The sequence below is a fragment of the Aptenodytes patagonicus genome, chromosome 9 (assembly GCF_965638725.1).
Source record: "Aptenodytes patagonicus chromosome 9, bAptPat1.pri.cur, whole genome shotgun sequence".
NCBI lineage: Eukaryota > Metazoa > Chordata > Aves > Sphenisciformes > Spheniscidae > Aptenodytes > Aptenodytes patagonicus.
Window position 1 is genome coordinate 13,460,579 of NC_134957.1, and position 15,617 is coordinate 13,476,195.

Sequence of the window (15,617 nt, forward strand, 5' to 3'; positions counted from 1 at the left end):
CAGGAAAATGTTGATGCCTCCTTAAACAGTAGACATTTTGCTACCTCTGTGGCTGTAAGGATTGTGTGAAGGCAATACTAGAATTTTTCTTCAAGACAATATGATTCATGGAACCTTGACAGCCTCTCATGTTCTGCAGCCATTGAATATTCTTCCTTTATAAATAGGGAAGCTAGGTTGAAAATAATTGTTGTGCTGCATCTTTGCCACCTTCATTCAGAGGAATAATGTGGTTACATTAAGAATACTTACTGAGCTTCCAGATGTATGAAAGGTGATGCATTCCTTCTTGGCTAAGAGATCACTACTTTGAATTTCAGAGGATATCTGGAATATTAATGAGACCAGGATTTCATGCTCAGTATCTCAAGTTTTGGATTCACTGCTCAAGCAGTTATAGTAAACAACGTGTTTGTTTAGCTGGAGGACACATACCAGTCATAATTTTCTTGACCAGTGTCATGTTCTATCCCAAGGACACAAGTTTTGGATCCACAGAACAGGCCTTAGTGAAGGATTTATTTTCCTCTTTGACAGTTCTATCTTATTTCTCTTTCCTTCTTTCAACACCATTTACATCCCTAAATGTTTTGTCTCAGAGATCATGAACCTGTGTCAGTCAAGTCAGCCAGTGGTCTTCTGAAGCATATACCAGATGATAAAGTCCTTTAAAAGAAGAGTATTGGTCATTTCTGAGCACATTCCTTCATGCCAAATAAGAATTGTTTAAATGGGGAAGATGGATTGGTTTTGATATTTGACTGCCTCATAGTTTTTTTAACTGTCAGGTCATTTTTCTTTCTTGGATCACTGAGTATTTATAACATCTAAATATAAAGCAAAAAAATTGCTTCCAAACATATGTGTGTGTGTGTGTGTGTCTGTATTTGTGTGTATACAGTAGCTTATGCTGTTATCACATAAACAGACTATTCAGCTATAATATTATACAGTTGAATGATAATTGCAATGCCAAGAATTAGGGGTTATTTAAAAGGTGAATGAGTAATGGTGAAATGGCTTAGAAGAGCATCTTAAATTCATAATGGTCATTCACATAAATAACACTTTACCATTTCCAATCTGTCATCCTCTGTGAAGATTTGTGGTACCCTTTGATCAGATGACTTGTCCTTGAAGTACAGTTAGCATTCTAGTGTAAAATATCAACTGTTCTGCTGACAGAATGAGTTCAGTCAGCAAGCATTGAACACTCTGTATGGCACTCATAATGGGAACTGAGAATAAAATAGTTTCAGCCCTCAGGCAGAGCAACCTGCACTAATAAGTGTTGTATTAGGATTATGAAAGCCGTAATATTTAAAAATGAATTAATTCTCATGGCACCAATATTATTAGTTAATTTGTTTTATCAAGCAAAGCAATGAACTGTGGTTACCTGATAATCTTGCCAAAGTAGTCACCTCATTGTTTAGGAAGCTCCTTTACTCCTTTCCCCCACTTACTTTTTATTCAAGTAATTTTTGCAAGTAATTCCTGATGTTAGTTCTAAATGTATTGTTGTCCCCAACTTTATATTTTTATATAGTTAGGTCTGTATTATAAAGGGAAGAGCTGACTAATATTACTGGTAGTGTGGCAAACAATTTGAAATGAAAGAAAATTAACATAACAGTTATATCTCTCCTAATAGAACATATAAGTAAGTTAGGTGGTATCTGTTCAGGTTTTAAAGTCCTGATTTTTGATGACCTGATAGTTGAAGGAAATGAATATCTATTCCCCACTCATCAGTGAGAGAATATCTCTATAGAAGCTATCCAGTCCTACCATGTGGGTACAAATTTGGTTGAATTTATTGACTTCAGGCTGAACAGTTGTCATCTTGATGCATGTAGGCCCTGACTATGCTCTGGGGCAGCTGAACTCTACAAATTACCTCATAACTTTCATGCTTTCATCATCCACAAGTTCCTTCTGGCTCAAATGCCTGAGCTGCCTTTGTGTGAAAATAAAGTCATGTGCACAGTGTACTCCTGATTTGTGCTTCCCATGTAGAAACAAAAGTAGCTCCAGCAGACATTTGGAGCCAGGAAACACTTCCGCTACCTACTGTGTAGCCTTATCCTTAAAGTCTGTTCAGTCCCTTTACTTTTTCTAAATTAGACTTTAGACTGATGACAATTCAAGCTGACTAAGGAGCTGACCTTGAAGCAGCCTATGCTGCTGCTTGTATGGAACAGGGAATACTTAGAACACAAAGAATTTGAGTGTTTGAATACAAAGTAAGATGACTGTTTTAAGTAGAGAATCAGTTACTCCCATAATGGAATTGGAAGACTTTCATATATATCCCACCTACAAGCATTTAAAAATGGAGATTTCTTGACTACATAGAATACTTTGTATAAATGCAGATTGTGTGTCAAAACATAAATACTTCAATAGGAGCTATGCTGTGTTTGAGACTGAATGCACGCTACTGTGGATTACTAACTTCATCACTGTTCAATCAAACACAAAATAAGAAATGATACTCATATAATAGTGCTGAAATCATTATTCTGTTACATGCAATGAACTTTTATTCTGATATTAGCTCCAGTTTTTCTTTTGCATGATAAAGAAATAAAAATTGAGTAATGACTTTATGAATAAACTCTTACAAATTAAAAGCATAACAAATGCATGTAGATCAAAATATACCCTTCAGTTTATTAATTCGATAGACCTTTACTTGTTATGCTGATACAGATATCTACACTGCAAGGTCTAAATACCTAAGGATGCACTTCTTTTCTATCAAGTATGAAATGGACTTAAATATTATGATTATGTTAAATCTTGCAACTTCAAGTTCAGCTAATGAATAGATCTTGGATAAGCTCTATGAATTTTGCCACCAGCAAACAGATCCCTTTGTTTAGATGTCTGGATGACCTTGAGCAGAAAGTTTATTTAAATAACCAATTTTTATGATAGGTTCATAAACTTATGTTAAGAAAATAAAATAAATAATCTATTGATTTTATGCATTATAAGTGTAGTCGTCTCAGGTTTTTGTTCCATTTTCAGAAGATGAAAAAACAGTTTGAGCTTACTCAGTAGGGCACTGGTACGCTGTTTCCACTGAGACTTAAGGTGATTTTAAAGAACAACAGGTATATCTGCGACATTACTCGGATATCTGGAGCCCATCCAATTGTCCTCATAATTCCTAGATGGCATGAGACATTCTGCTGATACTGATTTTCAATTTTTCTTCCTCCTTCCACAGTAACAGTTGAAGTGAAGAACAAGACAAAGATCTGACAGTTTCCACAAAATTTCATTGCCTGCTTTCCTAGTGGGCTCTCCCCCAAAAAGTCTCTAGAGGGGAAAAGGGATGCACTAACTATCATGACTATGCTTAGCCCCCTGTGATGCTAATCACAATCATCACCATGTCTTTGAAAGGATGGTTACAGGGCTGAAAGGATGTGTCAATCCCTGCTCAGGTACAATAGCTGCAAAATTAACAATGGATAGAAATTATTTTTTTAAATCATAACATATTCATTATTCATGTTATTCATCATAGTGAGATGGACTTAAGTAACAATTTATTGTTGGAATAATTTTCTGTGGAGGCAAGATATAATTTTGGTCACTCTTTTACATGACAATCTCTTTAGTGATCACTGATAGTCAAATTGCTGAAACTTCAGTTCCTCATAGTCTGAAACAGTCCACATCTAGGGAAATTTTCAGGAACGAAGGAAGATTTCTGTTTTATAGGTAACTTTCCACATGATTAAGGGACAACAGAAGGTTTTTTTCCTCTTGTAAGAGGCTAATTCCATTGCAGTAATGCTGATTATTTTAATAAATGGTTTAGGAATTTAGAGCCTGGAGTATGTGTCCTTTTAGCTAGATTTCATATACATAAACCAGTCTTTTTACTACAACAATTATAATAATATATGGGTCTGATTCTGCATTCATTCAGGCATAGCTCCTATTGACTTAGTGGTATGAGTTCAGACTCTGTGCATGGTATGTATGTAAGATGAATATCTGCATAGTTTTGCAGACAAAAACTACATTAAATTTTCCTGGTGTGACCTAAGCTTACAAAAGGATGAAAATTCTCAGTGTTAAGCTTCTAAGACTTTGCTGCAAAAGGGTGACTTGAAGTTAAAGTGGTTCTCTGTTGTTCCTTGATCCTGCTTGTGAATGTCTGTGTTTTTGTTGGTGCAGACAAAAGTTAATGAAGTCCTTTTAAAAGTTGGGAGGGAGAAAAGAATCCCTAAACTCTTCTAGGCATATGAAAGTAGAAAGGTCCACGCTGGCTGAGGTTTTCAGAATTGGAAAATTTCCTTTGTATGTCAATCTCAAAGTGGTAGATGGAGCTGAACAATGGCAGTTCTGTCTTGAGGATACAAGTTTATTAAGAAATATACTGTTGTCATCCCCCAAAGAACCATATAATTGTCTATGTTGCCTACTATAACACCTCAAAGAGCCTCCATAGTAAAATGGCTATCAGTTGGTCATTCTCCAGTATCTTATTGCTTCACTAGGCCTAATAATTTACAAAAGCCAGACTATGCTGCCTATGATTCTACAGATGGTTTACCATTAACTTAAAACTGTACCTTTTTTTTCCAGCATATTTGTCTTTGGGGGGGAGGGGGAGGAAGACAAATATTTATCCTATAAGGTAATGAGCCAAAGCTCTGTGACAGATTCTGCTATGCAAACTGGAAGACTGACAGATCAAGTCAAGAGAAAAATGTAAGAATTTGTGTTGCACGGACTCAGTAGCTACAATTCTAGTGTGATGGAAGAAGCAAGTTTCTTATTTGGTAACTGCATAAAACAAAACTGTTCTTATGTGTGCGTGTGAACTTTGCAATGGTTTGCTTGAAGGCCTCTGTGTAATCCTGGATAGCAGACCAAGCAGGCGATGCAGATAAATTGCAGGACTCTCCCTCTCAGGGCTCAAATAACAGTTCAGCAGTTGGTAAGTACTGAGGTAACATTAGCTTGTTCCTAGGGTCATCCTATAAATATTTATACTTTCATAATTAGTTCAGAGGAAGTTGCTGTGGAGCCAATCAGTAGAAATTGATAAAGGGAAGAATTTTTAATGCAACCCATTTAAGTGAAGCTCCTCCACCCCTGCCACGGTTAGGGAACAGAGTTTCCTTCTAAATCAGACATAATTATATTGTATCAGTTTGAAATGGCTGTGCCACTAAGAATGCATTAGGAGTTCATTGTGGCATCTAACCTAAAAAGTGATTCTACACATCTAGACTATATTAGATATTAGAATACAACAGAAAATAATGTAATGTTTAACATATCTCACAGCTACTGATTCAAACTCATCTCACAGTCAAACAAAGTTAGAATTTAATTTTAATTTTTACTTTTTCTTCCCATTCTCCTTTTGAAAACATATACTGTGAGCTTACATTTGAGCAAATGAAATGCACTTTGACAACCCGTGAGTCAAACTAAAGGGATGCTTATTATATTGCACATGAAAAACCATTCTTAATAGATTTTTCATCAAGAATACCAAAATGACAACTGTGACTCAACCTTAAAAGCAGAAGTAGAGAGAATACAAGGAACAAACAACTAATGATAAGTGCAAAATGCTCTTTCATGCTGCTGGAAATAGCTTTTTCACTTGCTTTTTTTTAAAAATAGCTCATCTGTTGGGAAGAACAATTTGAGTATTCAACCTTTAAATTGATGCTTCTTTTCACACAGAAGCTATCCATTGATTTGATTAATTTAATTTCATTTAGAGCCATTAATTGTTTAAGGGTCAGTCTCATTTTATGATCTAGAATATTATTTTCACATTCTAAAACAGATTGTCATTGACTTCTTTATCAAGAGGAATTTATTTTAGTGTCAATTCATCCAGTTGCCTCTGGTGGATTGACATATGGCCTCCTAAAAATATTTTGCTTATCTGATGACATTATTTCCTAATTTGTACTTGGGAAAAATTAGAGAATAGATTCTGATATTTAGAAATGCTTTGGACTCCCAGTATGCTCCAGCTGTTGCATGGAAATTACAGACAGTTGCAAGTGAGCTTGACTGTGTCTTGCAAACTGCAAAACATGACTAATCAGGCAACCTTCATTTCGTTTGCTTCTTCAACAAAACCCAAGAAATAAAAAAATAACTTTTGTTCAGCAGCTTAGAGAATATGACATTAAAATCACCGCTTATATGCAAAAATAAGCATAGCGAAGTTTCTATTCTTTCCAGTAAAGCAACGAAGAGCCTGGATTTAGTTCCATTGCATCAGTAACCTGAACTACCATTAGATTTGTTTCTTTATGCATAATGACAGTACAGGTATCTTTCTAACTAGGCTGGAGAACAGCTGCTGTGATGTTCATTATTACTGAGTATTCAAATCTGAATGAGTCTTCCAAATGCTACAAATGGTAACTGACTTCATAACACACGTGTATTACTGGAGCTAGTGACTCCACCATTTTTCTGTGGTTACGCTTCAAGTCTTGAACTACAGCCAAAGTATATGTTGGGTTAATATATAGTAATAAGTAATGCTGCTTATACTTCAAACTATATAAATACAGCTAAAACAAACTAAAGATGATCATACCATGTCTCAGTTTATCACTTACTACCACTGATTGTTGTAAAATAAAGAAGTAGTGAGTGCGATTTCTGGAGATGAAAATATCATAACCCAAAGATTTCTTTGGCCAATACTTGTCAAATATCAGGATAATGTATCAGTTTTGATGGATTTTTTTTTAAATTATTCCTTTTATGAAAACTAAATTTCCTTGAAATATATAATGAGTTTAATGTGTTTGAGTAGAAATACAATTTTCTGAGGCTCTGTCCCAAAAACTTTCATACTCCACAAGTTTCACCTTAAAAAAACCTGAGGTTTTAGACATATTAATTGAAGTTTTTCAGAATGAAACACCCCGGTTGAAAGCTTTAATAAAGAGATCACTAAGTTATAAGACAAATACTGTCAGTATGTCCTTTTTATAAAAGTATTTTTATAAGTGAGTATTTCCATGGCTGAAATATGTTTGGAAGCAGGACAGGTTGAGAAATATTTTTACCTCATTACTGTCTTGGGAGAGATGAAATTAAAGGTTCAGATATGGAATAATGGCAGTAAGAGTGCCAGGCATAAAGTATCATATTTGGATGCACCTGGGAGAATGACAGAATCGAAAGTCAGAGCCTGCACAGATAAAGCACATGGGATTTGGCTACAGAGAACTAGATAAATGAAGTTTGTGAAATGGTTTAGTTAATTTATTAATAGATAAATAAAAGAATAAAAAGAACTGTGATTACTTTTCTACCTTCTGTTTGCGTTAAGGTGAACTTAATTGTATTTGCATCAGGAGTGAAAAGAAGATTGGCATATCTAAATATTAGGTGGCTAATGAGACCCTCATAAATCTGTCATTGTCTGATAACCATCCCAGAGAGAGATTTAAGTAGGTCATAGCAGAAGTCGTGGCCAGACCCCTGATCTGCTGATTGACAATCCTGTGGTAGAAAATAATTACATTATGTAAGCATAGAATAAAGTACAAACATTGCTCAGTGTATTTATAATTATATCTTTATCCTTAACATAAGAATAGAAATAGAAATTGTGTCCTGTCTCACAAAGCTTCTGATAAATATCTACAAAACCTGAAATTAAGAGTTTTAAAGAAATGTATGTGCTAGACGAAGATGGACAGAAGAGAAGACAGAAAAGAAAAAAGAAATTGGTTTGTACAGATGCAAACTTTTCTGTAGTAAGACTCTACACCATGATATATTGGACTATCTTTGGCTTGTATCTGTGTGGACAGCTGCAGAAACTAAGTTCCACTGCCCCCATTTTAAGCAGCCTGGATGAAAGACATCTACAGTCTCAAAGACACCGATGTTGCTGTACTTGAAGCAATAGCTTCGTAATAACTATTCTGAAATATAGGGCTCATGTCTGAGCTCTGTAGAGCCATTCCCAGTCTATGCAAATAGTATACCTTGGGCTGTAAACAGTATCCCCTTAACTAGTATTTGAGACTGTGAATTTCATAATATAAGTAGGTCTATGTAAATCCCTCGTTACTATTTATTTAGTGCATGTATTTTTTCATTCTCTTTTTTTAATTCCTCAGACCTTGCTTAAGACAGTGCCTGTTTATTGAGTTACCACATACATAAATCTAACAAAGTGCTTTGTATCCCACAACAGTGTTCATTTTCTTCAAAATGTTTCCCGATACACATGCTCAAGGAATGGTCATTCTTTTTTAATCAAGAAATAGATTTAAAATAACATTCTGATTCTAATAAGATGTACAAATGATTTATTACCTTTTGCCCTTTCTATGGCAAGATTAATGGGTTTAGACTCTTTTTTGTCAGTGATCTCCCATCATTGTAGCAGTCAATTTTGCTTCTTTAGCCAAGCATGTGTCTCTGACTGTTAGTGTTTCATGGGCCATGATTTTTACCTGTGGTTACCAAATCTAAAATCCTACAACTTCCATTGTAGAAAACACTACATGACCAAATATGGGCCTATGGCAACTTAATTTGTAACAGTGAAAGAATAATGTAAGGATACTAAAAGCAAGGGTGTCTGAGGTAGATATGCAATTTTGCAGTAAAGGAGGAATAAGTGTGTTCCAGTGGTATAATATGCACTTAAAACTGAATAGAGATTTTAAATCAAATTTTACTTTTCGTTTTTATTTTATCAATTAATTTTATTTTTATCTATTACTTTCAGATATTTCTAATTAAAGCTTAATTCTATTTAACTGCAAATAAAGAATTGTTTCTAAGTACTTAATATTTTAATTACCAAATCTGGTCAACCTTAATATAAGCGTGTGATATTAATACTGTGATATTTATACTATGAGTTCTTTGGGTAACATACATGTTTTGTGCTAAATTGTGCTTTGTATAGTCCTGATATAAGTACTGTAGCAACAGGGAAATATATACCCAAAGTAAAATAAACTGAGACACTGAGGATAAATGACTTGACCAAAATTATCTGTGGTGGGCATGACAAATATAGTTCTTTTCTGTTTCTTGACCATATACAAGGTCTCATTAAAAGTCCAGTCTTCACCTCCAAACATTTTTAAATAAAACACATAGTGAAATCTATTTTCCATGTTTATCTTTTTCTCCTTCTCTCTCACCATATGAAATGCCCTATAGTTTGGCCTAGTTGGCTTTTGCAGCTTCCTGGGTGTAAACAATATGCAGGAAAAGAGGGACTGGGACCCTTGGACACACTTTCTGCCAGAGCTTGTGGAGTAGATAGACCTGCTGGCTTCACTCACATTCATAAGGGAGTTTTGTACTTAAACTGTATGCTGTAGCCTGGAAGCCAGAGAGTGCCATTCCTTGCCAAACTGAGACAATATTTTGAGATCCAGTTATGATGAAACTAAATAATCTCCCCTGATCTCACTAAAGTGTGTCATCCTAAATCAGAAAAGATAAATTTGGCCTTTTCCTATAATTGTACTTTTTAGCTCTGATACTTTTCTTGGCCTCAGATAAAACACAGGGAACACTTTTATTTAAAAAAAAAAAAAAAAAGCTTGAAAGTGGGCTGTCAATGTCCTTCTGTCTGACAAAATGAAGTGTCCTTGAAAGTATTTTCATTATCGTTCTTCCTTCTTTCCCTTCATGCATTTAAACAAGCTGACACATTACCAAGTTCTGCTCTCAGTAGGGATTAGAATGGCTCCCAGATTCCACATCTTCACTGCAATCCTCCTGCAGCTGCAATGTTTGCTGCACCTTTTACCATACATCAGGAGAAAAGCCACAGCCCTAATCAACTTTCAGTGACACAGGGAAGTGAAGAGTGAGCCTGATTCAGAGACCATTAAGTCTTTTTACTGCACTCGGCTTCCACTGGATCCTTTTGGAGAAAGTTTTGTGACAGAGGGCGTCAGATGCCACGGCTTCTTTTCCCAACTCCCTTAGTCTTTCTGAGTAGCTATGGGCAAAGTAATCACCATTTGCAGAGAAATGACATCTTGAAATTTTGTCTCTGGCTTGACTCATTACAAAACCATTTTCCTCGTGTCTCCCATTGACTTGACACATCCACTATTGTTATTTCGTAAGCTGCACAGTTTAGCATATAAATAGAAAATACTTTTTCAATGTACCATTGTTCATTAATGAGCTAATTAATCATTAAACAGCTTTTCTCCCCTTAGTAAAATACAGCAGCATTGAGAGATCTACCTCTGGCTTCGCTGGGAGCTGCCCCAGATATATTTATAATGTTTTATTTACAACGTACTTTACAGCTGATAGTGCAATAAGACATTGCTACATTTGGCTTTATTAGTCCACTAATCTGGTAGTTCTCAAGCATGTTTCACATCATTTCTTGGCAGTTGGACAGTAGATAGGTATATCAGCAAGGCTTCTTTGCTTTTCTCAAATCTGCCGCAGTGCATATATTATGTACTATGGAGTATTACAGATAGCAGAACTCTCCAACTAAGCTCAGGTTTCATGCCTCATGTAGCTGTTCATCTCTCTGAATTTTTATTAAACTTTGGAGTTTTGCTGTAGGCTTCCTTGGGTTTAATTATGTGTTTCAGAATCTGTGTTATAAACAAGATTCCCAGAATATCCTTAGCGTAATGAAATGGCTCATACGGGTGGGATCCCACTGAAAGTGGGTTGATTCTGGTAGTCTGCCTCTGGGACAACAGCACACAAAAACATGATATTTTTCCAACTCTGTCAAGGGTCCTGACCTCTCCAACTATTTATTGCTCTTGGGAGGTGGTATGATCTGTTTCTAGCCTAGTTAATTGAAGACAAAGAGGAACTGGGAGGAAAACTTCAGGTGGCCAAGACACATGCATTAGAGCAAATTGCTGTTTGCTCCAAAGAAATGCAAACCTGGTGATAACTTCTAATCTTTCTCCTCATGTTTTCTTGCTTTCCTTACTGCCACCTCCTGATGTGCAGCAGGGCCAAGATGGCAGCAGAAGGTGCCATCGTGTCCTTCGTTTGCTGATGCTTCACGGTGGGGGAGTGGTGGAGAGGGAGGGGGCAGCGAGCCGGGTCCCAGGTGCTGTGGGCCCTGCGGGCAGCCCAGCTCCCTTGGCTGGAGCTTCCCAGAGGTGATGGAAGAGGGAGGTTTTGGTGGGAGCCCAGAAGAGCCTGTGTGGTTCCAGAAGCCTCCCCAAGCCTGGGCTGGGGGCTGGCCTGACTGGTGGGCAGGGGGTGGTGAGTGCCTCTCTTGAAACCTCTTATTTACCTGGGCTCACACATTGCATCTGATGTATCTTATTCTAATCTGTTGTTTTATGTCCTGTTAGAACACAGCTTTAGTGGTATAGAGCCTACAGGTGCTTTTGGCTTGTGGTTAGAATTTTTTCCTTAAGGAGGCGGGCAGGGGTACTGGGTGCCTGGTGATCCTGTCATGAAGAGAGAGTCCCCAAATAAATATTCTTTCTTCCTTCTGTGTAATAATGATGATAATAGAGCTGCTCTCTTCTATGATTTTAGGTCTTTTATCTAAGAAATCTATCTGTGAAGTAGTCAGTCTGTTACCAGACAATCTCTTTTATCAATTTATTTTTTTATCAGAAGATAGTTATTCTGGGGCAGGCTGTCTATCTTTTAATTAGCAGAAAAAACATCAAAGATTTTGGACTCCATCCAGCGTAGAATAATGGCATTCTGGAATTTCAGAGATTTTAGCAAGAAAACTGCCTCAGTCTGAAGGGAAATTCATGGCCGAATGAACGTGCTGACTGAGGAACAGCACAAATTCCCTGGCAGGGGTTCAGGGGGAGAGGAAGACTTCTGAGGAGGAAGGATGATGTCAGTTAGAGCATATATTCTTCCCACAGCAGAAGTCTTGCATGAGGAGCTGAACTTCAAAGACATTTCCTGCAGATAGCCTTCCACATCAGGCAGTGGCTGAGGAAAAATCCTGGGAGGAAGTTGAAAGAAAATAATCTTTTTCAGGGGTAGGAGAGTCAATGGCAGCTCTGGCTCAACTGAGTCTGTGTTTTCATTTGTTTGTAAAGAATAGCTCACATAATGATGAAATTGATTTTGTGTCACTTTTGCCTTCTGGCACTTTGGGCAGTAGGTTTTCAGACTGTAACAAAATTACATATACCTTTCCAGGAATTATTAATTAGAGCCCCAAATGATGGTGAAGATTGAAGTTGTTTTGGAACATCTTGATTATTCTGAAAAAAATGGCAAGCTCATCATTGAAATTATTTGCAAATAATAGGATTTTTTTTTTTTAATGGCCCAGGGAATATTGACTTAGTAGCTCAGTTTAATAATGGACAGAGTGATTTAGGCAAAAGTTTAAAAGTCGATCAGCAACAGCTAATGGAGTCAGCAAGCTGAGAGAATGAAACAAGGAGTTTGTGGGATAATGTATAAAATTTTCATTTCCTTTGTTTAAAGATAGTGACTGGCCTGGAAATGTGATACATACTGATTCAGCACTAATGATGATCAGAGACTGGAAACAACAAAAATGAGCTACTACACATCTCGGGAAACATTTATGAAGTTATTTAGAAATGAAAGTGCATCTATAAGTATTACTGAATGAGGTCAGTTTTTCTAAGATTCATCAGTAGAGTTAGAATTGATGAGTTCAGATAGGGGCTTGAGGACACACCTTTCTAGATGACATCTACAACTCGCAACAAACAAGGTTGGGGTTTTTGTTTGGTTTAATAATTTTGTTACACAAAGGGAACAAAGAAAAAGTTAGTTGAGTTGTAAGAGAAAGAGGCTTGTTTTGTTAGGGAATAAAAAGACTGAAAGAGGCAGAAAAAAGAAATGAAAAGAGCTAACCCCTCAAACAAAGGGGTTTCTTCCTCATAGGAAGGAACTATGAGAATAGAAGTGTATCAGTTGTACACAGGAAGAGTGAGAGCCTGTGGAGATATAAAGGCTCTTAAAGTTTGCATATTCCATGGAACTTTATCATAAGGATATATACAAACTTGATAATAAAAACCCCTACGTGTTTCTCTGTGTAGATCACTAAGTACCCCAGTTGCAGTGTGATTTGAGATCCATATCCTGGCTGATGTAATGACTGAGTAGAAATCCGGTCTGATCTGCACTGGTTCATGCTTAGAACCAGTTTGTGGAATATGGGGCTTTAAAGTCTGATCCAAAACCCTCCAGAATAAGCAGGAGTTAATGAGGTGTTTCAGTACATACCCACCCTTCTGCACTAACAAGCAGTGTAGAACAAAGTACGTGTTTACTAAGAGTGATTTAACTGTTTAGTATCTATTACTCTAAACAGAGTTATGAAGGAATATTAATACCAGTATCCTAAGGAGGAGAATTCAAAGCCTTTTATTTGTGTATGTAAGATCTGGCGTTTAATGACTTGGAACATTCTTACTTGAAGCAGAGAATATTTTATAACACACCACCACCACCCTGAGCACTGCAGAGTTATGGGAATTACTGATGCACAGGATCTTATAGGGACCTGCAATTGCAGCGCATGTTGTACTACTTCCAGTTGCCTATTAAAAGTTTAAGAAAAGCAGTTTTGGTTTAGCTTCTGTTGCATCAAAAAATATAATCAGCAATGGCATTGCACAAAGTAAGCTGATAAGAAATGACAAAACAATCTGTCATGTTAGGAATTTAAAATGGAACCACTTTCTATCCTCCCTTATTCCACCCCTGTTAAATATATATATTTCATTTTAGACACCTTTGATCACTCATGTTTTGTTAAAATGTACAGAAGTGTGCAATATCATGTTGGGATTGCCTTTCTGTGCAAATTACAACCACAATCAAAGATGTACATGGAATATTTGTTGCAAAGGAAATGACTTTGCTATGCCTCTATCCCTTGCTATATATGGTTTTTGTTTGTATTCCTTTATACCAGCTTTCTGTCTTGAGGAAGAAATGACAGTTTGCTTTGAGAAGCTAAAATGAAGATAAAAGTTTGACTGAGTGGGTTGCTTTCTATTAATTTAGCACAATTCATTAGCCAGGAGGAAAAGAAGAACATATAAAGCAGCCCTTGATATTTGGAAACTCAGGTATCACTAAGTGTGTTTGTATGAAGAAAATCTGTTAGGAGAAAGTAAGAGTAAATTTTTATTTCTAAGTAGCTCTCTGCCTTATCAGGAGTTACAAGAATCTGTATTTTGTTTTGGCTTTTTAACACACTACTCTGCATTTTCTGGTACTTTTTGCCACAAGCTTGCTAGGTTTTTGCTCTTGTCTCACCATTCTCTTCAAGTACCACTTAAATGCAGCCCTAGGCCTAGTAGCTTTATAAAGGCATGACTCATATGTACTTTGAGACTGGCCTTTACAATTTAGAAGCACTGGGTTGGTGGTGTTAAGGAAACAATGAGATTTGCTGAGTCCATATACACCAGTCTCTGAGGGGAACTTCTCTTAAGCCAAGCAATCCAAAACAATTTTTGAAATTAATTTGTCAAGCCAGCATTTATCAGTTAAATAAAATTTCCTGTGTAGAGCTATCAATGAGCTTTGTGAAACTAAATGCAAGGCTGCTCATGGTGGGATTCGTTTCATGTAACTGAAGATGGCTAAAATGTGCACTAAAAGCTAGCTGTTGGGACTTGATTCATAATCAGAAGAGAAGTAGGGATTTCTCTCATGCAAGTCATCTCAGTTGGAGGTGCACACTGAAAACAGGCAGGCTGACTCAGGCTATAGTATTGCCTGTTTCTCTGTGTTGACTGTGAAGTCTAGATTCTTAGGTCAGGTGTAGATATTTGCACTACAGATGTCCAAAGCTAGATGAGGTGAAACTCACTGTCCATGTCTACAGGAATAAAGGGATCAGTAGATCTGGTTTGCCCAGACACCATTTTCATTCTGTACTTATGGAATTGTTTTTGCTGGTATTTAGACTTGACCTTGTTCACCTAGGGACACTACGAACAAAAAAGCTGTTCATGTACATTGTTGTGCTCATTTGCCAAGCAGAGCCCTGTTGAGAATCAGTCTATTGTTTAACTTTTTTTAGTGCCAATAAGTACAGAAAGGGAGAGTTGACAACTGAAGAACAGAGTGGGATTGTAGCCAGCAGAGTTCTTATCCTGGAGACACTTGTGCAGGAAAACATTTATTTTATATTCAGAACTCTGCTAGGAGAGAAGCTAAGGACTTTACATTGTAGTTGGTTAAGGATGCAAGGACAGCCTGAAGATCAGTTCCAATTATCAACACAATTCCAGCTTCTGTGTCACTTCTGACCCCCCTGCTCTAAGTTGTAAAGCAATATCTTGTAGAACAGACCCTTGTCTCTTTATTTACGGACTTTTGATACAAACTGTTAACATCTCTTATTTAGTTGTTTGGATTTGGTTGTCCTCAATCTACCATTGTTTTCTTAGGAGGATGTTTCTTCTAGCTAATTATATTCTCATTTTATGAGGGAACACATGGGTAAGACCAGATCAGGACTACTGCATCCAAGCCAAGACATCTCTACCTGGTAGTGACATATTTTGTTGAAAGTAGTCAAGCAAAATCTGAGGAGAACTGAGGCGTTTATTAATATTATACGGACTCTGGCCATGCTCCAAGAAACA